This window comes from Triturus cristatus, chromosome 7 (assembly GCF_964204655.1).
Source record: "Triturus cristatus chromosome 7, aTriCri1.1, whole genome shotgun sequence".
In the NCBI taxonomy this organism is placed as follows: domain Eukaryota; kingdom Metazoa; phylum Chordata; class Amphibia; order Caudata; family Salamandridae; genus Triturus; species Triturus cristatus.
The window spans coordinates 305,258,914-305,283,826 of NC_140590.1; the positions used below are offsets into that span (position 1 = coordinate 305,258,914).

At 42.3% G+C, this 24,913-nt stretch overlaps 1 long non-coding RNA gene across 1 annotated transcript in view; it reads left to right on the top strand.

The window, feature by feature from the left end:
- The window catches only part of LOC146809523 (uncharacterized), a 111,803-nt gene that overhangs the window by 31,322 nt on the left and 55,568 nt on the right, over positions 1–24,913 (top strand). Inside the window, exon 2 of the long non-coding RNA XR_014966448.1 lies at positions 14,473–14,527. This is a non-coding gene — a long non-coding RNA (uncharacterized LOC146809523). The remainder of the gene's footprint in view (positions 1–14,472; positions 14,528–24,913) is intronic.

Here is a 24,913-nt window from a genome sequence, read left to right on the forward strand (position 1 = left end):
CCACCAGAGGGATTCAACTCTAAACTCTTAGTTTTAAGCTCCATCTCCCTCACCATCTTCTCACGTTCAAACGCTAATTTCTCTCTCTCAAAATCTAATCTTTTGCTCTCCATTTCAGCTTCTCTCTTGCTTCTCGCATTCTCTAATTCCAACTGCCCTCCTAATTTAAGTTTCGCCATTTCTAACTTGTACCCCCTCTCCTTCTCCCTGTCTTCTAATTCTTCGGGGGAAAGGCTCCTAGAGGACGCACTACTGCCTGGAGATGACACTGGCCCACCTGTGGGCTCTTCCTCTTCCTCTTCCTCTTCCGGTACCACCACCGGATCAGAGGGATTTCTGGCCTCTAACCAGGCCTTCAGCGCTTTGAGGAAGCCCTCTTTCTTGGAGACACCTGTGGTAGGAACTTTAAACTGCTTGCAAAATCCTTTTAGATCTTTTAGCGTGTAGGAATCTATCTTCTCCTTATCGAATTCCCCCACAACATTCTCCACAGGTGTAGCAGCTCCGGCATTCTCCATGGTCAAAACTGGCAGTGTTTAAGAAAATAAGCTCCAGGAAAGCGGAGAACAAAAATAGAATATCCTACCAAACAGACTGTGGCTGCGTTATGGTCTGCTTTCACTATGTAGCGTACACTAATCACTGCACATGAGTCATAAATGCAAAGTTCAAATCCCACCGCTGCCACCAATGTTAGAACCGGCGGTCTCTAGTTGGCAGAGGTATACACTTCTGACAAATAGGGACCTACCAACTCTAGTCAGGGCAAGGGGATTATACACTCAGATAACCCCTGCTACCCCCTTGGTAGCTTGGCAGAGCAGACAGGCTTATCTCAGAGGCAGTGTGTTAAGCATTTATGACCACATACAGTAATAAAGTGAATACACTACAGATGGACACGACACAGAAGTTATTATAAAAATAGGATCTTTATATAAGGTTTAGCACAAGACCAAATAACGACAAAAATATACCACAGTCTTAATAAATACTCTTTGGAAGGAAAAATAATAGTTCAAGTAAGGTTTCTTCTTGGCAAATAGTTCTTTAGCAAAGTATTCTTCTGAGCACAGTTCTTTGGCAACAATGTAACCCCCACAGGAGTCACACGACGTCGAGTCTACAAGATTCCCAAGGTTCGGCGTCGACCGCGAGGAGCGCTACGTCGAGCCTGGAGTTGCAACAGACCCCACAAGTACAGTACCTTGAGAAACGAAGAAAACGATGATCCACGGCGTCGAGATGTCGGCGTCGAGGTCGGCGTCGATCGTGCCTCGGAGTCGGGTCAATCCGCAGCGGCGTCGAAGGATGTCGGGCCGGAGCAGCGCTCACGGCGTCGAGAAGGGCGTCGAGTCGATGCGATCAGCAGCGGCGTCGGGACGGGGTCGCTTGGAGGTAGAGCCGATACTCACTCCTCACTGGCGTCGATTCCGGCGTCGAGACGGGGTCACTTGGAGCCGGGGCCGATACCCACTGCTCACTGGCGTTGCTGCTGGCGTCGATTGGGCCCGGCGGCCGGCGTCGAAGGCTCAGGACACTGGAGCCGTTACTCACGATGTCGAGCTGGATTCGGCGGCGTCGGCGGCGTCGAGACTGCAGATTCTCCCTTGTGTACTGGAAACAACACTTTCCAGCAATTCAGCAAATGGTGAAGTCCTTTTGGCCCTGTGACTTCAGCAGGAGACTGGCACTCTTCCAGCCCTTGGAGATTTCCTAGCAAGTGTTCAGAGAGTACACACCAAGTTCCTCTCTCCTTGTTCCTTGGCAAAAATAAAGAAGCAGCTTTCAGGTTCCTCCACAGCAAAACAGCACTCTGGCCGAAAGGGGAGGCCAGTCCTTAGATCAGCAGGCTTCTTGTCCTTGGTACAGGTTTCCTTGTCAGAAGTGATCTGAGTTCTTGGTTCAGGGGTCCTTCTCTTATACCCCTTTTCTCCTTTGTTCCCTTTGTCCAAGCAGGGAAATTCCCACCATCTCAGGTTTGTTGTGGGTGTTGCCAGGCAGAGGCACCTGGCCTATTCACTGAGCAGGGCAGAGTCCTCAGCCGCCCAGCAGGAGGCGGAGCCAGTATTGTCACTGGCAGGAGCAGGGCTATCAGTCGCCCAGCAGGAGGCGGGGCCAGTATTGTGTCAGGCAGGGCAGGCTACTCTTCCCTCACTCTACGTGTAAACGCCCCATTCACCCCACACTGACTCACTCAGACCTCTGGAGCCACCCAGCCCCTGACACACACACCAAACCAGCAGAGACCGGTAGATAGTTGGACAAGAAAATAGCCACTTTCTAAAAGTGCTATTTTCAAACATAGAATTTAAAAACCATCCATCCTAAAGGGTGTGTTATTAAATTCTGAGTTCAGGGATACTAAACTCGACTTGCTACCAGGCTCCCTGAGTCAGATAGATTATAATGGAGTTAATAATCAGTCTGCCCAGTCTGGCCTATTGGAGGCAGGTAGCCCTTCAATAGTGAAAAACGAAAATGGCTGTAATTCACTATTAGGTCATGCCACACACATCAGGGCATGACCTACCTTTTACCAACAATGCACCCTGCCCTAGGGCCTACCATAGAGGTGTCTGAAATGTGGCAAAGGGAAGGTTTAGAGACTGGTAAGTAGGTTTCCTTACCAAGTCGACATGGCAGTCAGGGACTGCACGCAGGCGCCGCGGTGGCAGGCCTGAGACACATTTTGCACGCTGCTTCTGTGGGTGGCACAACCAGTGCTGCAAGCCCACCAGCAGCAGTTAGCTTACACGCCCTTGGCACACTCAGTGCACTAGACTAGGGACTGAACAGTAAGTCAACCAAGCCAATCATGATAACACCAATCAATGTAACAATTTAACATAGGGAGCACTTGCACTGTGGCACTGATCAGCAGTGGCACAGTGCCCAAAGCAATAAACCAGCAAAAACATCGTAAACAGAGGAGGCAAACAGTAAAAAAATGGAGGAGAGACTCATGCCAATGATGCCAGGTCTAACATAGACCCTGTAAAGATAATTGTAAAGGAAGGAATAAGTTACCAAAATATTCCCCAGTATAAATTGACACCTGAAATAATTGCATGAGTCACTCCTATAATAGACAAAATGATTGAGCAAGTTATTTTGAGAGAGATAATGAGCAGTCCATGTAATTCACCAATCATGGGTTTGAAAAAACCTAACGGAACTTTTAGGATAGTGCAAGATCTGAGAAAAGTGAGTAAAATTGTTGTACCATGTGTCCCATAGTACCAAATCCTTTAGTGATCCTATACCAGATTCTTCATGATGCAGAATGGTACACAGTCATTGACCTGTGCCATGCTTTCTTTTCCATCCCATTTCACCCTGACAGCCAACAGATTTTTGCGTTCCGGTTCGGTGAACGTACTTTGGCATGGTGCCGAATCCCACAGGGGTATACAGAAAGTCCATCGATATTTAACCAGATTCTAAAGAAATCCCTGAAAGATTTAAAGATGCCTGAAAGCTCAGTACTAGTGCAGTACATCGATGACCTACTGGTGGCATCGAGAACCCGAGAAGCCTGTGTGGTAGATACAGTTGTATTGTTAAATCATTTGGCAGATGGAGGACTTAAAGTATCCCCATCGAAATTACAATTTTGCAAAAAAGGAAGTACAATATTTAGGCTATAAAATTGAGAAAGGTTTGAGGAAAGTGACTACAGACAGGATCAGAATAATAAAAGGAATGAGAGCACCAATGACTCAAAGAGAAGTGAGAATGTTTCTTGGAATGGTTGGATATTGCCGTCAGTGGATCAGCAACTTTTCACTGATTACAAAACCTTTGGTGCGATTGATGAAGATTGATGTGAAAGACCCCCTTAAATTGAACAAGGAAGAGTTGAAGGCTTTTAAACAATTAAGAGACAGTTTGTGTGAATCCCCAGCTCTTGGAATGCCTGACTATGAGAAGGAGTTTGAGCTCTATTGCAGTGAAAGAGATGGATGTGCACTTTCTGTGTTAGTACAGAAACATGGAAAATTGAGACGACCAATTGCATATTTTTCAGCTGAATTAGATCCAGTAGATGTGGCATTGCCTGGTAGTTTGAAAGCAGTGGCTGCTATCTGTAAAAGCTTGGAACAGAGTGAAGGAATTGTGATGGGATATCCTGTAAGAGTGTTTGTACTAGGGGTGGGCGGAATTTGCGAAATCCACTTTCGCAAATTATTGCGAAAATTTTACAAATTATCGCAAACACGCGGAAATATCGCGAAGATGCGGAAGTTTTTTTCCTGCATGTTCGCGAGATTTTCTGCATGGTTGTGGCTCGCCAACTTACCCATGTGGTTGCTCGCGGGCACGGCCATCTTGTTTTCAGTTGTCTCGCGGTGCTTGATCGCGAGAAGAAAGACGTGATCGCGCGACGCATGACGTCACTGCGGGCGCGAACTGTCGCGAGACAGCGCAAATGGCTAAAAACAATACAACATCTCATGGAGAACGCGACTGGATCAAGAAAATTTGTCGGCGAACGCAGGGATTCAGGTAAGGCGATCCCGCACGCGCGAGAATGTATTATTTTACAGCGCGAGCAAGAACCAAATTATCGCTAAGCTGCGGAATGCGGAAATTTTGACATTTTCACGCTTTCCGCGGAACGGGAAAATGTCAAATTATCGCAATTTCCGCGAACGGAACAAAATTTTCGCCCAGGCCTAGTTTGTACCACAAGACACATACATACATACATACATACATACATACATGATGTGGCGATCCTTTTAACAAGGAGCCGCACCGAATTTATGACGCATAGTCGTCTAAGTATGAGAAAGTCATTTTGGGTGCAACAAATGTGAGCCTTGTGAGGTGTCTCAATGTGAACCCCTCAACGTTGTTGGCTGATGCTGAAAATGTGGAAGTGAAGGATGATGTAGATCATAATTGTTTTGGAAGTGCTTGACTTCTGCACCAAACCGCGTCCTGACATAAGAGATGTGCCTCTGAAAGAAAGTGACTATGTGATGTTTGTGGATGGGTCATGTTTGAGAACAGACAAAGGGATTTTGAGTGCAGCACATGCAGTGTGCACTGTAGCATTTGAATTGGAAGCAGCTTGTTTGAAAGGAGTGAGATCAGCTCAGGTTGCTGAACTGTTTGCGTTAACAAGCGCATGCAAATTGGGAAAGAATCTCAGGGTTACTGTGATTACTGATAGTCAGTATGGCTTCGGAGAGGTACATGACTTTGGGCAGATATGGTCCCAAAGGGGGTTCTTGACATTGAGTGGACCTCCTATAAGGAATGCTGAAGTGGTCGGGAAGTTGCTTGAGGCGATACAGCTGCCTAAGCAATTGGCAGTAGTAAAGTGTGCTGCCCACTCGAAGACTGCTGACTATGTGTCAGTGGGAAACGAGTTCGCAAACGCCATAGCGCAATATTGTGCACGCAACGAGAATTCGGTCAACCGAAACAGGGAAAAGGAAATTAACTCATGTCCCTTACTTTTTACTAACACTGTGAATACGTGGGAAGAGGTGAGACAGTTACAGAAAGAGGCAGGAGATGAGGAAAAGAACCAGTGGATAAAATCAGGATGCGCACCCCGAGAGGCAGACCCAGTTTGGGTTTATCGGGATGGAAGACCAGTCATGCCTGATACCATGGTCTCTGCCATAGCACGGATGTACCATGGACAGGCACATGTAGGAAGGGATGCTATGATCAGACTTTTCAAACAGACATCGTATAATGCCAAGTTTCGGCTTGTAGCTGAGAGCCTTTGTCAAAGATGTCTCATATGTCAGCAATACAATCCAGGCTGGAAAACAGTGGTGAGTCTGGGAACGATAGGACGGGAAGGTGGTCCTTTCACCAGAATGCAGATTGATTTCATTGGAATGGCCGTATGTAATCGGCTAAGATATGTCTTAGTGGTTGTTTGTCTGATTTCACCATGGGTAGAGGCGTACCCAACGAGAAGGAGTGATGGAGTTACAGAAGCAAAGCTCCCATTGAGAGAGTTTATTCCTAGATTTGGTTTCCCGGTTACGATCGAGTCAGATCGAGGGAAGCATTTTAAGAATGAAATCATAAAATTGATTTGTGAAGCATTGAATGTACAACAGAAACTGCATTGTGCCTACCGTCCAGAGGCTTCTGGAGTAGTGGAACAAGTGAATGGCACCATTAAAAACAGATTGGGAAAAATTTGTTTGGCCACAGGTTTTAAATGGCCTGATGTATTGCCTCTAGTGCTCATGACTATTAGATCTATCCCTGATAGGAATACTGGACTGAGTCCCCATGAGATTATTATGGGTAGAGCGATGAGATATGTCAACAAACTACTGCCTATATCTGATGACTTCATGTTGGATTATTGCAAGGGGTTGGCTGTGTTTCAGCAGGTTGGATCGGATGCAACCACTCTTGAAAAGAAGCCAGCTCATGATTTAAGTCCAGGAGACTGGGTAAGAATCAAAGTGCATAGAAGAAGAAATTGTCTGGTCCCACGTTGGGGAAAACCACGTCAAGTTATTTTGACCACGACGACGGCTGTGAAATGTGTGCCAGGGTAAAGAATTGGATTAATGCGAGTCATACTCTGCAAATCCCGAGTCCTGTGAGTAGACCTGAAGAAGAATATTTTGGAGAATCTGATACCAGTTCCGAGTCAGACTCAGAAGAAACAGGAGCAAGACCAACTCCGAGAAGGGGAGAGTTGGAACCAAATCAAGTTACAGAACCAGAGAAGTTGCCATTAAGAAGACGATTGGAGATTTCTGATACTAGCTCAGAATCAGATACTGAACAAGTGAAAGTACAGGGAAACGTTATAGAAAATATTGAAGAGACTGCCAAGGAAATTCTTGATGAAGAAGCTCCACATGCAAGTACAAGAGAAATTCCACCTGAGGTCATAGAAGTAGAAGGTGAGGAATTAGATACAGAGAGTGAGGGTAAGATTGTTGCGGAAGACCCCGAGGAGGTATAGGGAAAACACACATCCAGGTAGAAGAAGGGACAGTTAGTCAGCAGGAAGATTGCGTTGAAGAAACACGAGGAGGGACAACAGTAGACAGGGAACAGAAAGTTGTGGAAGAGAATTCGAAAGAAGGTGAAAATCACATTGAAACCGAATCTGAGGAAAGTGAAGGAGAAATACAAGAAGGACGAGTCTTGAGAAAGAGAGCATGGAAAACAGAGCGAGGTGAAAGGGGAAATCAGTTGAAAAGGCCAGCAAAGGAGGAAATTTGGCCAAACAAAATAAAAAGACTAAGGTATCGATTGACAAGAGTGAAATCATCTAAAGCAGAACAAGTAAATGAGGTGTCTAGTCAAGAACAACCAGAAGACACCGACACAATTGAAGAAAGAAAAACGAATTAAGAAACCCAACCAGAAGTATAAGTCACCGGAATGGACGTATTTGGCACTTCCTGAAGTACAAGAGGAGGCAGACAGCCAAGAAAGTCTAGAGGTGACTGTGCCGGAAGTGTTTGAAGGGGAAGAAGATTTGGAAATCCTGAGAGTTATCTTGTCTGATATCAGAGAAGAGTCGGATGTTCAGGAAATTCTGAACCAAGATTGTGAAAACAAGGTAAAAGACGATCAAATGCCAGACTGAAAGTGATAAGAGGAAATTGCAGAGAGATTGAATTGCCAGATACGACATATTACCGAAAAGAACCAAGTAGGCGTTTAGAGCCTTGGGTTTAGACAAAGTTAGTTGTGAATAAAAGAGGCTAAGTCAAAAGACACTGGTCATTACCGAAATGGCAAACACAGAAAGTAGAAAAACTACATGCGTGTTCCTTCGAAGATGGTGCAAAGTGTGTTGTTGTACAGGATTACTAATGCTTCTATGGAGTGTATTAGCCTTAATAATTTCATTTAAAGTAACTTTCGAAACGATAGAGGGTCATACTAAGAATAAGACTAATATAGAAAAGATTCATGATACTCGTACAACTAGATTGATAGACAGAACTGACTTACATAAGGCTAGGTCTATAACTGATTTTTCTAGCTACGTTTTCTCAAAGTTATTGTATGAATATGTAAAAACCATGGATGTTAGAGATTGTTATGTTTGTATGCAATTACCTGCATTAGTGTCAGAAGGTGTGACATATCACCACCTTCCTGTGACCTATGGAATAACATGTAGTGTGTTAACAAGTTTGTTTTACAAAACAGGGAAATTATAATACTATTTTTCGGATGTAGATAATATTTTCTCACAAGTACCTGTAGTTCCTGAACTAAACAAAATAAAACCTGGTAAAGTTTTAGGTGAATATTTCTTAGAAACTAGAGAATTGACTTTAGAAGCAGTGTTTAAGAATAATCTTACTTATAGTCTGAAGAAGGAAGAAAAGAGCTTCTTGGACATGGTGGAAGAGAGGAGAATTAAGAAGCAAAGAAAGATACCTGAGGGAAAAGGGGAAACAACAGTTTGGGACGTAGAAAAGGAGAAACATTTAAAGGGAGAAACAAGCCCCGCAATGGCTTTAGATTGGCCTCATAGAGGAAAATTGTGTATCAGAAGGAAGGAAACAGTGTATGATAATTATTTTATAGGTGCGAGTGAATGCCATGATACATATAGAATCATGGGAGGATGGAGATTTAAAGGAGGAAATTATCTGGTGTTCCCTAGTTTATATTTTATCTGCGGGAACAAAGCTTATTATCGGTTGCCGGACCATTGGTATGTTACCTAGGCCTGGTCTTCCCAAAGATATTTCATGTGGGAAGGGGAAAGGATGGTGCACATGAGATAGGTAGACAACTAACACGTAGAAGGAGGGATAGTTGGTCTGAAGTTGTAGGGGATATTTTTCGAGCACTGATACAAGCCGTTGGAATATCTCTGAATGCTCATAAAATTAGAAAATTGTCTACAGTAGTGGATCACTTATCGACAAGCACTGCTGGAGGGTTCTTACTGGTAAATACCAAAATGGTAGCCATGAGACCCATGGTGATGCAAAATCGACTTGCCCTTGATATTATTTTGGCAAAAGAGGGAGGAGTCTGTGGAATGCTGAAAGTGCAACATTGTTGTACTTATATTCCTGACAAGAGTCAAGATTTAAAGAAATATATTAAGAATATAACGGACTTGCATGAGGAGATTGTTCCATTGGAGGTTGAAAGTGTTTGGGAGAAGATTGGTAAATCAATCAATCAATCAATCAATCATGGCATTTATATCGCGCACTACTCACCCAGAAGGGTCTCAAGGCGCTTGGGGAGGGGGGTCTGCTACTGCTCGAACAGCCAGGTCTTGAGCTGTTTCCTGAAGGCGAGGTGGTCCTGGGTCAGCCGCAGGTGGACGGGCAGGGAGTTCCATGTCTTAGCCGCAAGGTAGGAGAAGGATCTTCCTCCGGCGGTGGCTCTCTGGATGCGAGGCACGACGGCGAGGTTCGCCGATCGTAGCTGGCGGGTGGGCGTGTAGAAGGTCAGGCGGTCGTTGAGGTACCTTGGGCCCAGGTCGTGGAGGGATTTGTGTGCGTGGGTGAGGAGTCTGAACGTGATCCTCTTGTTGACAGGGAGCCAGTGTAGGTCTCTCAGGTGGCTCGAGATGTGGCAGCGTCGGGGGACGTCCAGGATGATTCGGGCGGAGGCGTTCTGGATGCGCTGGAGTCTCTTCTGAAGCTTGGCTGTTGTTCCGGCGTAGAGGGTGTTTCCATAGTCCAGTCTGCTGGTGATGAGGGCCTGGGTGACCGTCTTCCTCGTCTCGGTCGGAATCCATTGGAAGATCTTGCGGAGCATGCGGAGTGTGTGGAAGCAAGATGAGGAGACGGCGTTTTCTACTATAAAAAGCTTCTTAATTAAATTAGGTAGTACATTTGTAAGAAAGATGCTAATTCCGGTGACTTGTGTGGTAATACTAGTATTAATTTTAAGATTAGGGTGAGTCTGTAGGGAGAGAAGAAAGTTACAAAATAAAATAAAAAGAGAAGTGGCTAAGAAAAGAGAGAAAGAAACAAAGAAAAGAGAGATGGGAGATATAGAACTGGAAGAATGGAAAGAAAATAGGTATAAGAAAACAAGGGAGGATTAGATGGGGGAAACAATGATGTAACGTAACATGTTGTAAGGGAACTGAGAAATAATTTCCATAAAACTTAAATTGAAATTAGTGGGATTTGTGGGGATATTAAAAAATCACCAAAGGGGGGATTGGTGGAGAAGGTAAAACAAAATTTTGTATACCTTCTCTATTTTGCATGAAAATACTAATTACATAATCATTCTAAATACTAACCTGTACTAATTGTTTGGAGTGGTGGTATTAGTCAACCTTACACCTTAATAAACACGAATTACACGCGGAACTAAATGCAAATTGCATGGCAAAGAACCCTAATGAATAAATGTGGTACGCATATTAACGGTAGATTGTGTTGATATAGAAAATTGCATGATTTATGTTGCTTTTGTATGTTTTTCGTTCCTGGTGTAGCGAAATGGAGAGTATTATTGCTTTAAACATTGCTATGAGCTAGGAAAATACTTAAAAGGATTAGTGTGGGTTTAAACATTAGAATCTTCATTTCCGTATATTAATTACTCTTTATGTTTGTTTTGCTTAAGTTGGCATTCGGGCCTACTAGGCCATGATATTCAAAATGGAGTTCGGAAGTGGCCACCGTCGTGTGAGCGCGATGTCTACTGCGCAGACTCGGATGGCTCTGAAGATCTCCAGGTGTCCTCCGACCAGGGCACAGTGTTCCTCGTCAAGGATAGGAACGTGGAGGACTGCCAAAACTCAAATAGTGTGACTGACAGAGAAGACAAAGGAAACCTGTCCTTAGAGGCCTGCATATTGATACTTCGGACCCTTTCGCATGAGAACTGCCCAAACCAGGAGATGACATCTTCGGGTCCCTGAGAACCAAGGAACTGTGTGAATCACGTCCGATATTGTAAAATTTGGTGGCTTAGCAAATCAGAGTCATTTCAAATTCAGCAAGTGTAGCATGTTACCCAAAATGTTATTATAAAAGGGGTGTTCCAGAAGGGTGATCTGAATCTCCTTTGGTCGATTGGCTTGGTCCTTTGGATATCTGTGGGACTGTGTCGTGCCGAGCGAAGGAATTTTCCAGACTAAGTTGGGTCTTAACCTGCCTTTGGTGGAATGATTTCACCTGAAGGGACTTGATTGATGCAGGGCTGACAGGGTTCGGGAAATGATCATCAGTATCTGAGATTGGGTAAATATAAATGTCATGTTGAATTCGTGCTAAATGTTTAGGGGAAAAATCCTGAATTTGATTAAATCTGAACTGTGCCAATGAAGTTTAATTAATTAGATAAACTAAACATTTATTAACAGAAAATGAGTTTGTGATTTTTTAATAAGGTATTGTTTAAAGGATCTGAGGCTGTAAATGTGTTTTAGCTGGTTCTAAATCACCATCAACCAGTCCAACTAATTGGCCCATCGACCAAGTGGTGGAGTGTCTTGATGTTAAAGTTAGGATTCTATAAGTGCGGATGTATAATATGTAAATACTGTAAATATTTCTTCCTATAAGTAATAAGGTTCTCCCCACATGTCCAGCGCTTCTTTTCCTCCTGTGCGCCGACTCATGTGAGACGTATGAGTGTTGGTGTTATGGGCCCCACCAATGAATGCGTGTATAAATGAGTAAGTGTGATGACGGGTCTGTGACACAAGAAGGATATGTAAATGTGCCGTTTTCTGCTGGAGCAATAGCATTGGAGGTGCCTGATAACATCGTAGTAGCATATCTTCCAATTGGGCATAGATAGAAAATTTGAGTTTGGTGTCTCTGGACTCACAATTTAAAACATCTTTTGATCAAGGTGGTTTTTAGATTGGAGGTCCGAAAATACCACTTTTAAAAAGGTGGAAATGTACCATTTTCTAACTTAACAATCCTGTGCCTCTGCCTGTCCCTAGGATACACGTCTGGGCTGGATGACAGTTGGGCTTTGTGAATTCACTCCAGACACTCACACACAAAGGGAGCTGTGGTGTGCCTCGCATATCCTGATGGCCCATTACCCGGTTGATGGGCCTTCCTGAGCCAGAGTGGTGGGAGGAGCTGACACTTGCACCTGAATAGGGCTTTGCCTGTCCTCACACAAAGAAGTATCCATCCCCTGTAGTGTGTCTGGAGCCAGGACCAGGAAGGGCAGGGTCTTGGACACTACAATGACCTTTCTTTGAAGTCTCCCTACTTCAAAGTTAGAATGGTATAAGTACAGGACATCTGACACCATATACTCAGAACACTTCTGGACTGAGGACATTCTGCCAGGAAGAAGGGCTGTTGTGCTGCCAGGAGGGACTGCCATTTTGCTGTTTGCTTTGCTGTGTAGGCCAGATGCCTGCGGCTTCTGTCCTGGGAGTGTGTGGACTGGACTTTGCTCTATACATCCTGCTCTCTAAAGTTTCTCCAAGGGCTTTAGTTGAGCTTGCCTCCTGTTGGAAGTCTCAGGGTCAACAAAGATTTCACCCATAGTACCTGGGATCATTCCCTGAGAGCGCTGCTTGTCAAGTGGTGCCAATTCCAGTTCCTGGGCCCTTGGAAGTAAGTTGCCATGTTACAAGAAGAAACTGACACTGATTAACGTCAGAACCGGCGCCTGGCTGCAATCCTAATGACATGCCACTGCCTGCACAGAAGTCGTGGTCCCCGCTGGACACAATGACCACAACTTACAGTACAGGCTCCGGCGACACCGCAGCACCTCTGAAGAATCACCCCTGCGGGAGCCCCAGGTTTGCGCCACAGACGTCCATGACGTACTGCTCCCATGCCAGAGCTGTGGCCCAGTGGTAAGAACTAGACACCACGAAAACGAAGCCTTGTGGCTTGACCGCCAACTTCATCATCAATATCGCATAGCAGGAAGGAACCACAGTATCACACCTGCAACTGATGCATCACCTCCCCTGATCCTCGCATGATTCCTGGACATTAGCAGCTCAACAACCCTTCACCGCCTCCAGGAACTGACGCCTCACTTGCTGCAGTGACATCTCACCTCCTTTGTGCAACGCACCATCCCCGAGCACCAACATGCCAACGACCCTGCACAGCAGTAAGGAACCGACGCATCACCTGCTTACACTATGCCTCACCTCCCCTGAGCCTTGCATCATCGCTGATTGTTGACTTTGTCAAGGTACTGCGCTGGGGTCTGTCCGACACCTGTTTCTGGCCTGCAGTCCCCTACGGTCGGACTGAACTTGTGGATTTGTCATGGTCAGGCGTGACCTGATAGCTCTAGTCCGTGATATTGTTTTGCTAAGAACTAGAAATGTGCTTAATATTGAAACATCATATCTTGATTTGTGTGTGTTAGATTTTTGTTGTTTTTTCTTGTTTAAATATTGGCTGTTTTTCTAAAGTGGTGTGGTGTACTTGTGTGTTGTTTTCCCTGTGTTACTGTGTGAGTGTGCACAAATACTTTACACATAGCCTCTGGGGATTAGCCTGAATGCTCTTGCCAAGCTACCAAGGGGGTAAGCAGGGGTTATTCTTAGTGTGTATCTTACTTACTAGAGTCTCTAATTGGACAGGATGCAAACCCCTGCCAACTCGAGACCCTGGGTCTAACAGTACCCAGTATAGTTTTTCCTTTGCCTACACTGCCACTAGTCCTTGCCAGAGTTCCTGACAATATCAGGCTTGGTATTGATATACTTGGACATTGCTTAAATGTAACAAATGCCAATACCTTTGGACAATTTTATATATTTTGGAGCTGGAATTACATATCTCACTTTTGCTTCTTGAGTTTCCTGTTTTTTAGGTTTTTATGTTTGTATAATAAAACATGCCTGGTGATAGAACTCGCCCTGTTGACTGCCTTAGTCACAATGTTGTAGTAGTAACCTCTGTCAAGAAATCTATGCTTAATATTAATGACTTTTTTGTAATGATTGTCTGTGCTGCATAGTCTGCAAGTCCCCCCCAAAATATTAGTTTTTGGATGGAACGGGTGTGCTGAACTTAAATGTAAAATGCTATTGACAGAATGGGTTTTCTTGTATAGTTTGCACATAATTTTGATTTCTCTTACAAATACTACAGAATCTAGGAAGCATATTTTTTCATAGTTGAACTCTAGAGTTAATTCAATATTATATGAGTTGTGGTTATATTGATGATAAAACCAAATCAAAGCCTTTTCATTTCCTTTCCAAATGACGAAAATCTCATCATTAAAATGTACCCAAAATAAGGTTAGTTCTTCAAATTCAAGTAAATCTGAACAGTGGTACAGTTCTTTTGAACCAACCCATAAACAATAAGGCACATAAACATGCAAAATCAGATCACATCTCAGTCACACAGATTTGATAAAATAATGTTTTGCATAACAGAAAACAAAATCATGCCAAAACCTTTCCATTTATTAAATGCATCAACCAATTATTGTTTTGTTGATTTACTGTGTTATAATTGAGAAATCTGATAAAAAATATGTATTTAACTGTTGTCTTTTGTCTTTCAGGTTATAATCTCTGTAGTCCATAACAACAACACCTCCTCCTCTGTCGGCACTTTTGGTAAGAATTTGCTTATTATCCTCAAGTGCTAATCTCTTTTTGCTTACTTTAAATAAGACTTGTTGAATTTCATCAAGTCTAATTTGCTCTACACACATTTCTCGAAGATATCAATGTTGTCTTCATTTGAAAGATTCAGAAAGAACATAGAGTTAGGTTCTAGACCATTCTCTATTGCTTGATCTAAGTGTATATTAAGGTATTGTGCTACATTCTCTAAATCTACACTAAACCAGTCAGTTAAGGAAACAACAATATGTATATATAGAAGATCTTTTATATAATATGTCGATGCCGACGCATCAGATGGAGATATTGTTTCCTTCAACATTTTTAAAGTTTCAATAGCCTCACAAACTTTATTTAGTCTACCCACAACTGACAAAAGTCTACATGTTGAGAGGGAACTACATTCAAACCTTTATTAATTATCATTGTCTGATCTTCAAATAAGTTTTTGCTTGGCAAATTGTAAATCTTTCTTGTTTGGATCGGAGTCTTGTTTTCATACCTTTTGAGTTTGTTTCTTCTTGTGTTAAGGTCTGTTTCTCTCTTCTGGGATTTCTGCTGTCTGTTCTTTGTTCTTTTGAAGGTTGAGGTTGTGTCCTCTCTGCCCTTTTAATTCTTCGAATTTCTTCTCAAGAAGAGATTTTAGTCATATAGAAAGAGCCACTTATTGATGGTTCTCTATCTGTTGTGGCGCTAGTGAAACTACTTAAGGAGGTATTGGAACCACTGGTAGGTTTTGAGACCTCTAGTGGAGAATACATTTGACCAGATTCATAATCTTTGGTGTCTCAATCTAATTTATTTTGCATCTATCTTGATATTTATCAAGGATAGTATCCAAAATATTTAACTTATTAAAGTTGTCTTCACAATTTAGATCGTCATTTTCTTTCTTTATTTTTATGATTGCAGTATGCATTTTGGATGTTATGGTTCCAGCTTGATCAATTAGCATTCTCATTAAGTCAAATGAGGTCTACTATAATTTGGAATACCATCTATCCCATATAATGTCAACAGTATTACTAAAGTACCACAAAAGTCTATTCACAAACCTACAAGTGCAATTCTCCATCCCTCCTATTTTTGCAATAGGGAGGTCCTTATACATGTAAGTTTCCTAATTAGTAGTAATGTGAGAGGGAACAGGAGGAGTGTTTGGAAGAAGGAGCATGTTTACTAGTAAATGGAAAGAGTTTAGAGAGGTGTAAGGAGGAGTTCAATGAAGGACATGCACCCTCTGACAAAACGGTAAAGTAATTGCTATTCACAAACTGTACTTCTAAGGTTACTACAGCCATAAACGGACCCAAACAGTAGGAAATTATTCCAGCTCAGAGCTGAAGTAAATACGGCGTAACACTTGGCCAATCACTGGTACTGCAGCACATTCCTATAGAAGATAATGGAGGTACGGACTTAAACTAAAACCCCATAGGAAATAATGTTACATTAAATTATATGAATTAGTTACAAATATAAATACAAATAAATATAATTTAAGGTTAAAAAGAAATCTAAAAATAAACCATTTTTTATTTAGCTAAAAAATATTTTAACATCTATTTTTGAATTTATACATTAATAGAACATTAACATTTTATTAAAAATATAATTACATTTCTTTTAAATAGCCCAATATATATAACGTTTAATAATTAATAATGCATAGAAAAAAAATACTGTAGTTGGCAATTTATTTTAAAACTTAAACTTCAGTAAACTAATTTTCATTTAATTAAATATATTTAAATTAATTGAATATTTAATTAATAAATACATTACCAGTGTTGTAGCATTTTTTATTTTGTTCTACATTTAAAATAAATATATATAAGTAATGTACATTGTGTAAATGTGGGGTTAACTAATATTTAATGAGTTAAATAAACTTTTTTTACTTTTCCCTATAATTTACCATAGGGGAATTTTAGAGTCGGGGTGGAGGCCTCTCACTGGTAAAGTATAGGGAATGTTTTTAAAAAGGGTTATTAACATTTATAATAAATGGCCACGAGGTAAGTTATACCCACATTTCCAAGATGGCTACATTCTGTCTAGTATACACAAGCATTAACTTGCTGCTGGGAATTGTAGTTCACTACTGTAACATGTCATGATCTGCGGTACACACTCACCTGTATATGCCAGAGAGGCACAGACATGAGCGCCTCCAAGAAGTAAGACCTGAGCCTTCGATTTTGAGGAGGCCAGTGGTATGCAGAGAGTGTGGGAGCCACTAAGGGCCTCATTACGATGTGACTCGGAAAACCTCCGACTGCAGGTTGGAGGCTTTCTGAGTCACATCGTAGGTGTAAGTTTTGACCGCTGCATTACAGTGCAGGCAATCGAAAGTGAAACCAGCCGGACCTTCTAGCTGTATTCCGATGGGGAGGGTTCAAGTAGCCCGTTGGCCAGTCGGAGGCCTCACCGTAATCCCTAAATTTCCGCTGTTGGGATTACGATGTTGATTTACAACATGCTTTCCATGTTGGGCTTTCAGACAGGAAAGCCTATTGGCAAGCGACTTTGGGGGCTCCTAGAAGGGCCCTCTTCTGCCTCTGGTTAGGGGCCAAGGGGGCACCTATGGTGCGTCCCTGTTAACCCTGCACAGTGTGCCAGGCTCCTATTTCTCTATGGGAGCTTGTGCTACGGCCGGTTTACGGCCGCAGCACAAGCACCCATAGAGAAATGGGAGTATGCGACCACACCAAGTGTGGCCGCATTATAATAGCGGTGTCGGGACCGCCAACCGTAGGTCGGTCGGTTCCGAGACAGCAACGGTGTAACGTCTGCCTGAAATCGTAATTAGGCCCTAAGTGTGAGGCTTTTGGGTGCTCACACTACATGAAAACGCAGAAGTGGAGTCAAGACAGACTACATGTCCCGATGCACTAATTTGCTCTCATGAGACTTGCAATGGTGTCTGCCATTTTTGATTCACACAGTATAAGCTCATTATGGTTCAGCACATTCTTTGCTAAGTAATCAGTAGTTCATTTAGAGTTTGGCGAACAGGCAGAGTACCCTGTTTACCAAATTAATGGTCCGCCCCTTCTATTTAGAATTGATCAAACTGTCATGTTTCAGCCAGCGGTGCCTGACAGACTTTGGGTGTCAGGAAAATCCTAGCTGGCCCAAACAGAAAAAAATGAACCCCACTCCCTGGGAGAAAATTTCAAGAGTATCTGGGTCATTAGTTTTTTTCATAAAAATAAACTCTTGCTTTGGAAGTCTGTTTTTGTAAAACAAAAAAAATTGCTTAGCAGCTGCATGAAACATGGAACATGGTGGCCGCTTGGCAAACTTTAAGTGCCCATATAGGAGCTGTCATGCCGATGGCTCCTCTGAAGGCTTAAAGGTCTCTCCAAGGCAGATGATGATTAGAGGGCTGTGGTCTGCCAAAGCTGTGGAGGACATCCCTTTGCTGTCCTGGTGGAACTGAGTACAGTCCACTAAGGTCTAAATGACTTCCTCAGACTTTGATTTGCTCTTTGGTACTGGAATCATCATTTTCAAGGATTGTGAACTCTAATACACCTATTATTTCAAGAGGAGCAAGAGGAATCGCCTACTTGTACATACTTTGTTTATATTAGTTTTGAATCATGCATGGCTTCAAGGTTTTGCCAGTGATGAGGAAGTAAATTCATATTGTCAGAAAAAAACACCCAATACTAATGTGCATTCATTATGTTCCAGCTGATGAATCTGCTATATTGGGAATTATTCAAAAACATACTTGATTTATAAATCACTGATGATAGTTAGTATAGAAACATGCATTATAGTTCAGGTTATTATACACAACTATTGTATGGTTTTGTTTATATTTAAACTCTAGGACGTCACTGAGTTTCAACTGACCATAGAAAGTTGGTTATACAGACATTGCTACCAAGTTTCTTAGGTCCATACATGATGTGCTGCTACAGCCCAGGTTTTTTTCTTTGAATTCTGGGACATGTAGTCTTGTTTATTTCATTATAAAACAGCTTCAGAATTAAAGGACATATTTTATAATGATAAAGACGGTTGTGATGTAATCCCTGCCTCAGATTATTATAGAGCAACATTATAGTCCATGGAATCAAACACAATACGTTTTTGTACAATTGGTATTTTGAACTCACATATTTTAAAGTGCTTTCATACATGATGATGAAAAAAAGGAAGTTTTGGAGAAATAAGCACGGTAGATGTGGTTTATATAGGTTTCTGGTCTCACTTTGCACAAATAATCCACTAAATAGGTACCTATTTGTCTCTCCTCTTTTATGTTAATGCTTTGTTTGCATCTCTGCGCATTTTCCTGCGCTTTTAATGTAGCCCAAGCTCGACCTGTAGATATTGCATCGCTTTAAGTGAGCACCAGTTTCACTATACAAAGTCAAAGTCATTGTCTATAGAGATGGGGAGATTAAGTGATTTGCCTGGAATCACAGAATGTTGAGCTGATGCTGAAACTCGAACCTGGTTTCCCAGTTCCAAACTCAGCAGCTCTGGCCAGAAAGCCACGTCCTAGGCAGCGCACGGGTGGCATACAGAGGCCACTTGAAGGCTCGGCTCGTTATAGGCTCAAGGATTCAACAGGATGCCTCGCTCAGCTCTAATGCACTCCTCCTCTCTGAGCACAGTCTACTCTTAGTCAAAAGCATATTTGCCTTAATCCCTATAATGTTATTTCTGAAAATTGCTCACATCTCATTTGATCGCAAGTTCACAGCCTCTCCTTTAAAAGTCGTACCCCTGCAATCTACAATACCTAACCCACTGTAGCTCATCTATTAATACATCCAATCGTTTGCATGAATTCACCCCCACACCACCTCTGGCCTAATAAAGATCACACCTAACTCCTATTAATTTAATCTGCCACATAGAAACTGGAGTAAATGCACAAGACTAATCCCAATAACCAACAGTAACTACTGAAAATAACACTAACCTTGGGTTCCAGGGTAACGTGATACCCTGTGTAAAGCGTCAAATAAACCCAAGTACAATACAATTCAAAGGTCGAAAAGAAAAGCTTGGCTATGGATGCGACAGTTTAGAGTTGAAGCTTCTTTGCATTAGACAATGGCGCTCTCTAGTGGCTATTTAAGGGTCTTGTATATACTGGCTACTAAATAGTTGGAATAATTGGGAAATTCCTCAAAGATGAACAGCGCATCGCAGTGTTTTCTTATGCCTTCCAATTGGGGATCCTCCCAGTAGTCGCAATTGTGATGAAAGGTGGGTTGGAAACCCCCTTGGTGCACTCAGTTGTACTCAGCACCGTATCACCTCAGTTCCTAGGCAGGGGAGCTGCAGTCTTGTCTTTTGTTTATACATGCAGCCTCAGTCCCAACCGATTTGCTGCCACAGCATCAACAAATATTTTAATCATCCACGGGGACACATCTACACATTACACTGTGTCACTGGAACCAAGCTGTACCTGGCCGATAAGCTCATAATCAGGGGAGAAATGTTCCTGGGTTGATTGTGTTCCAGTTCAGAGGGACCTGAATGGACATTTAGGGCTGGACTGTTCCTTTTGGAGCAGAGTCAAGACTGATTTGCATATAGCTGGGTCCAAATTGAGGTGGCATGGTCTGCAAAATAACGATGGATTGGGATGTGGCCCTCTGTATTTATCAGTGGCTGAGATTCATTCAAGCATTCCATCCGTCACTGTTTTGTACACATAAAAATGAGAACACAGCACATTATAAATAGTAGGTAGACATGCTATGAACAAGTTATCCTTGCAGCTGAAAACGTCTCTATTAAGAGGTGTAGTACATTGAATCCATCAATACTGCTTCCTATTTCAGACAGGAGTTGTGAAGACGGGGAAATTATTGAGTATGATGAAATTGATGATAAACTAGTACTACGTAGAAGTTACTGAGTTATATACCAGACCAAACTGACTGCGTCCAAACTGAGGTAACGTGGCAAGCAAAAAAACAATGGATTAAACCCAGATCTGTGACTTGGGGTGAGTGTTTGAAAAGTTACAACACTCTGTCCATCATTTTATTTTGCAATGTTGCCAAACCAAAACCAGACACAAGAGAACGTCTTTTGGAGTTCCCTGTCTGACACGTTTTGTTGTTGGTTCTTTAAGGGCTGACTATGCAGTATTTTCCATTCCTGAGACCTTGAAAGCTCAAGTGGCAGAATTGGTTGCATTGACAAGAGCTTGCTGCTTGTCAGTAACGTTGAGTGTGACAGCTTATACAGACAGCCAGTATGCCTTTCGATTGGTTCATGATAATACTCAACTGTGTTCACAAAGGGGTTTTATGACATCTCCGGAAAATAGTACATACATACTGAATTTGTTGAGAGAATACAACAGCCGAAGGAGTTTGCTGTGGCCTGTGTGTTGCCCGTGAGGCTGGAAAGGATTTAGTCACACTTGGAAATAAGTATGCTGATCAGATGGTGAATTATTGTGCATTACGGTATGAGACAGTTGTGCAAATGGGAATGATGAACCAAGAATAAGTTCTATACAGAATGCAGAAAATGTGAAATGTTTATTTATTCGTATAATTCAAACTTCTTTGATAACGTTTAGAGATCTCCAGGAAGAAACCTTAGATGATGAGGAAAATAAATTGGAGAAATTGGGTTACAAGGAAAACTATTAAGATTTGTTTTTCAATACTAGAAGTAAATATGTCCCCCGAGGTGCAATGCTGTGTCCAGTGGGAAAGTACTTGCATTAAAAATCTCATGCAGGAAGGGACTGCTTAGAATGAGACTTCTTAGAAAATATTGGGAAAGCACTTTATTTAGAAATGATGCTAAGGGTAGTTGCATGAGGTGTTTGATCTGTCAGAAAAATAATCAAGGAAGGAAGACATTGACAGTGATGAACCACATTGGCAAATTAGAAGGCGCATCTAGAGGAGAGAGTGTTCCAAGCAGACTTTGTGGAGATGCCAGTTTACAATGGTTTGCAGTACATCTTAATATTTGTATGCTTGTTTTCTAAATGGGTTGAAGCGTACTCCACCCAAAGATCAGATAGCCTTAAAGTTGCCAAATTGTTGTTGAGGGAATTGTTATCACGTTTTGCCATCCCACCTTCTGTTGAGAATGATTGTGCCTCTCATTTTAAGAACCAGGTTTTGCAAATAATCTGCACAGCATTCCAAATCCACCCAAAGATTTCATTGCAGGTTTTGGCCACAGTCTTTAGGTGTGGTGGAGAGGGCTGATGGAATTAACTGACTAAGACTTGTACTTCAACTGGTTTGAAATGGCCGGACGAACTTCCCCTTGTTTTGATGAGCACGAGAACTACTCCTGGTAGAAAGATGGGTTTGTATCCCCATAAAGTGATCCTAGGAGGAGCAATGAGACTTGCTTACATTCTTTCAGCTATATTAGTTTAAATAATTGAAAATATCGTGCCAGATTACTGCTGAGGTCTGGCTCATATGGTGAGATCTGTCTCTCATAAGGTGAATGTGGCAATAGAAGCGACATTGTTTGCCACGGTTTGTGGCTGGATATTAGTCCAGAAGCATGTCAGGAAGAACTGCCTTGAGGAGAGGCATATTTAATATTACTCTAGCAGGTAATGTTGATGACAAACACTCCGGTGAAGTGTGCCGGAGTGTCACAGTGCATCCATGCTGCTCACACAAAGAAGTTAAAAGCAGCAGAAAATTTAAAAAAGTGTTAGAAAACGCCACTGAATCAGCTATTGATTTACATAGTGAGGTGCAAGATCAAGTTGAAGTTCACGGAGTGTATTCAGAAGGGGTGAACATTCTTAAACTGGTGAAGAAAACCATGGAGAAAGCAATGACAATGATTGTATGACGTTTCGGGTCAGGGAAAGCACTGCAGAAGAACCTGAAACATCTAAAGTTCAGTTTCAAAGTAGGGATCAGAGTGAAGGGCTGTTACTGTGGAAGAATCAAAAGCATGAGTTTCAGCAAGAAGAAGTAGTCTCTGACCCAATCAATGAGAGGGTGCAGCTGAAAATCAGAGTTACGAGAACCTCCAGAAGAAGAAAGAAGTTTGAGGCAAGTCACATAAACAAAGCTGACCAATGTTCAAGTTCAGGATCGAGTCAAACCCCACTGATCAATAAAGAAACCTTGACAAAGGTTGTTTGTGAAGAAGCTATGCCATGGAAAATAACTTGCAAAAGGAAGCACTTTGGGGCATATTAGCAAGGGCTGGCGATATAATTATCGCCGCTTTAGCGTCTGTTTTTGGGCGAAAAGCGGCGATAATTATATCGCAATATCATCAAGGACATGCTAGCGCGTGTTTCCTCGATGTAGAGCCCGTTTTTTCACAGCCTCGCCTCGCATCGCTAATGAGATGCAAAGAAGGCGTGGCTGTGAAAACAACACATGTTGATATCGTGAAGACAGCTTTGCGATATTAACAAGGAGGTGTAGCGATAAAACAAATCGCGCTACCTCAGCCTTAACTCAGGAATTTAAATCGTCTGTTAAATTCCTGACTAAGGCATACTTTTAATGGGAGATGGATTATGCTGATACGACCACAGGGTCGTATCAGCAATGTTATCGCTGTTTTCAATGGAACATCGCTGGAAAACAAAACCAGTGATGTTCCATTAAAAACACCGCTATCGCTGAAATATTATCGCCATAGCGCTATCCGTTGTATATATAGCGTTATCATGGCGATAATATTCAGCTATAGCCGGCGATAATATTTCTATCGCTATGTACGGCCAGCGATAATTATCGCTGGCTGTTGATAATATGCCTCATAGAATCTGAAAAGCTAGAAAGGCCTCAGAGAGAACTATATTCTGGAGCTACTGAGAGTGAACCACCTTTGGCCAAAAGATCAACAAGAGACGGGGTACCAAATAAAAAGTATACATACCTTAATGGGTAAGTCTAACTACAGTTTCAGAAGCAGAAAAAGAAATAGAGTTAGAAAATTACAGTCTAGTGAATCCTCATAAGAATAAGTTTGAAGATGATTCAGAGAGAGTAGCAGAGACAGAAGAATCACCTTGAATAACAAAGACTAAGTTAAATTAAAAGATATTGATGAACAAGCCCCGTCAGAAAATTAATGGATGAAAGTCACAAAGAAGAAGATTATTTTTTTTAATGTTTGTTTTGATTATTGTTTTAAAGAAAGAAGAAGAGAAGAAGAATTTTAAAACAGTTTTAGAGAAAAGTGTTGTGGTGCACCTTAGAAAGGTTTACACGTCTCAAAGCAGTATTAAATAGTTTTTTTGAAATATCAGAAACAGTAGGACCACACACCACCAATACAGGCACCAGTTCCCATGTGTCTCCAATGCCCGATTCTACATGCTGATGTCATAACATTCTAGATCCTACACTACAGTGGCCAGGCACAAAGGCTGACCAGCACTCAAGAAAACCTAAACCATGACAAAAAGTTTTGCTGCTTTTTAGGTTTGAGCCTGCGAGAGCATTTGCTAGTGAATGTGTCTCGCTTGCAAGACTCTATTGTTTTCAATAAGGGCTTGGAGCCCACCCATTGCTTACCATACACTGACTTCACATTACTTTACTTTGCAGCTTCATTAATAGGCCAGTGCAGGCCAAACGTCACTTCCGATCCGTTATGTTGAGCAGGGACCAACAGCAGATGAATTCAATATAATCAGTGCCCGCCCACTGTTCCCGATGTGATTGCTGTACTATTTCTCCCCCTTCCCACTTTCCCTGCCTGCTGTTCCTTCCATCACACTTTTTACCCTTGTTTTAATTTCATCCATGGCATCTCCTAACATGAAAATTTCCAAGTGAGTGCCTCACTTTGTTGTAAAACAGACACCCGCAGTGTCCTCTGATGCAAAGCCTACGCAGACCCATTGCTGTCCGTGCTCTTGGAATTTATTGCTAACCAATGTGTGTTTCCGTATTGGCATAAATCTGGAATAAACGTAAACTGTCTACGCAGGGCAGGGCAAAGCAAGTGACTTGACCACAGCTCGGATTAGCACTTGGGCCCTACAAGTTTCATCTCATTGAACCCCTCAGCTTCAAGGATGGGGCTGCTGGTGAGTGAGGGCTTCAGATTAACTGGAGCGGAGAAGTGTGCACTCCTACCCCCGTGAGCATTCCATCAAGGCGGTTGCAGGATTTTCATTGGATCTCCTGCCTCCAGTCGTCCTGTGGGGTTTGAATGTTGTGCTGTGTTCATTCAGTCTCTCTTCTAAGCCTCAGTGGTTGGACACTCTGCCAGATACATTGCTTAGTGCAGCTTACCTATGCTGAAAGCCTCATAGCCAGGGCTCCTGTTTGTCCTTCTGCTTTGTTCTCCTGGCACGCTGTGTGTAAGGTGTAGGCACTGACCCATTATCAGCCTTCGAAGGCTGAAAAAAGCAGAGGGCATGTT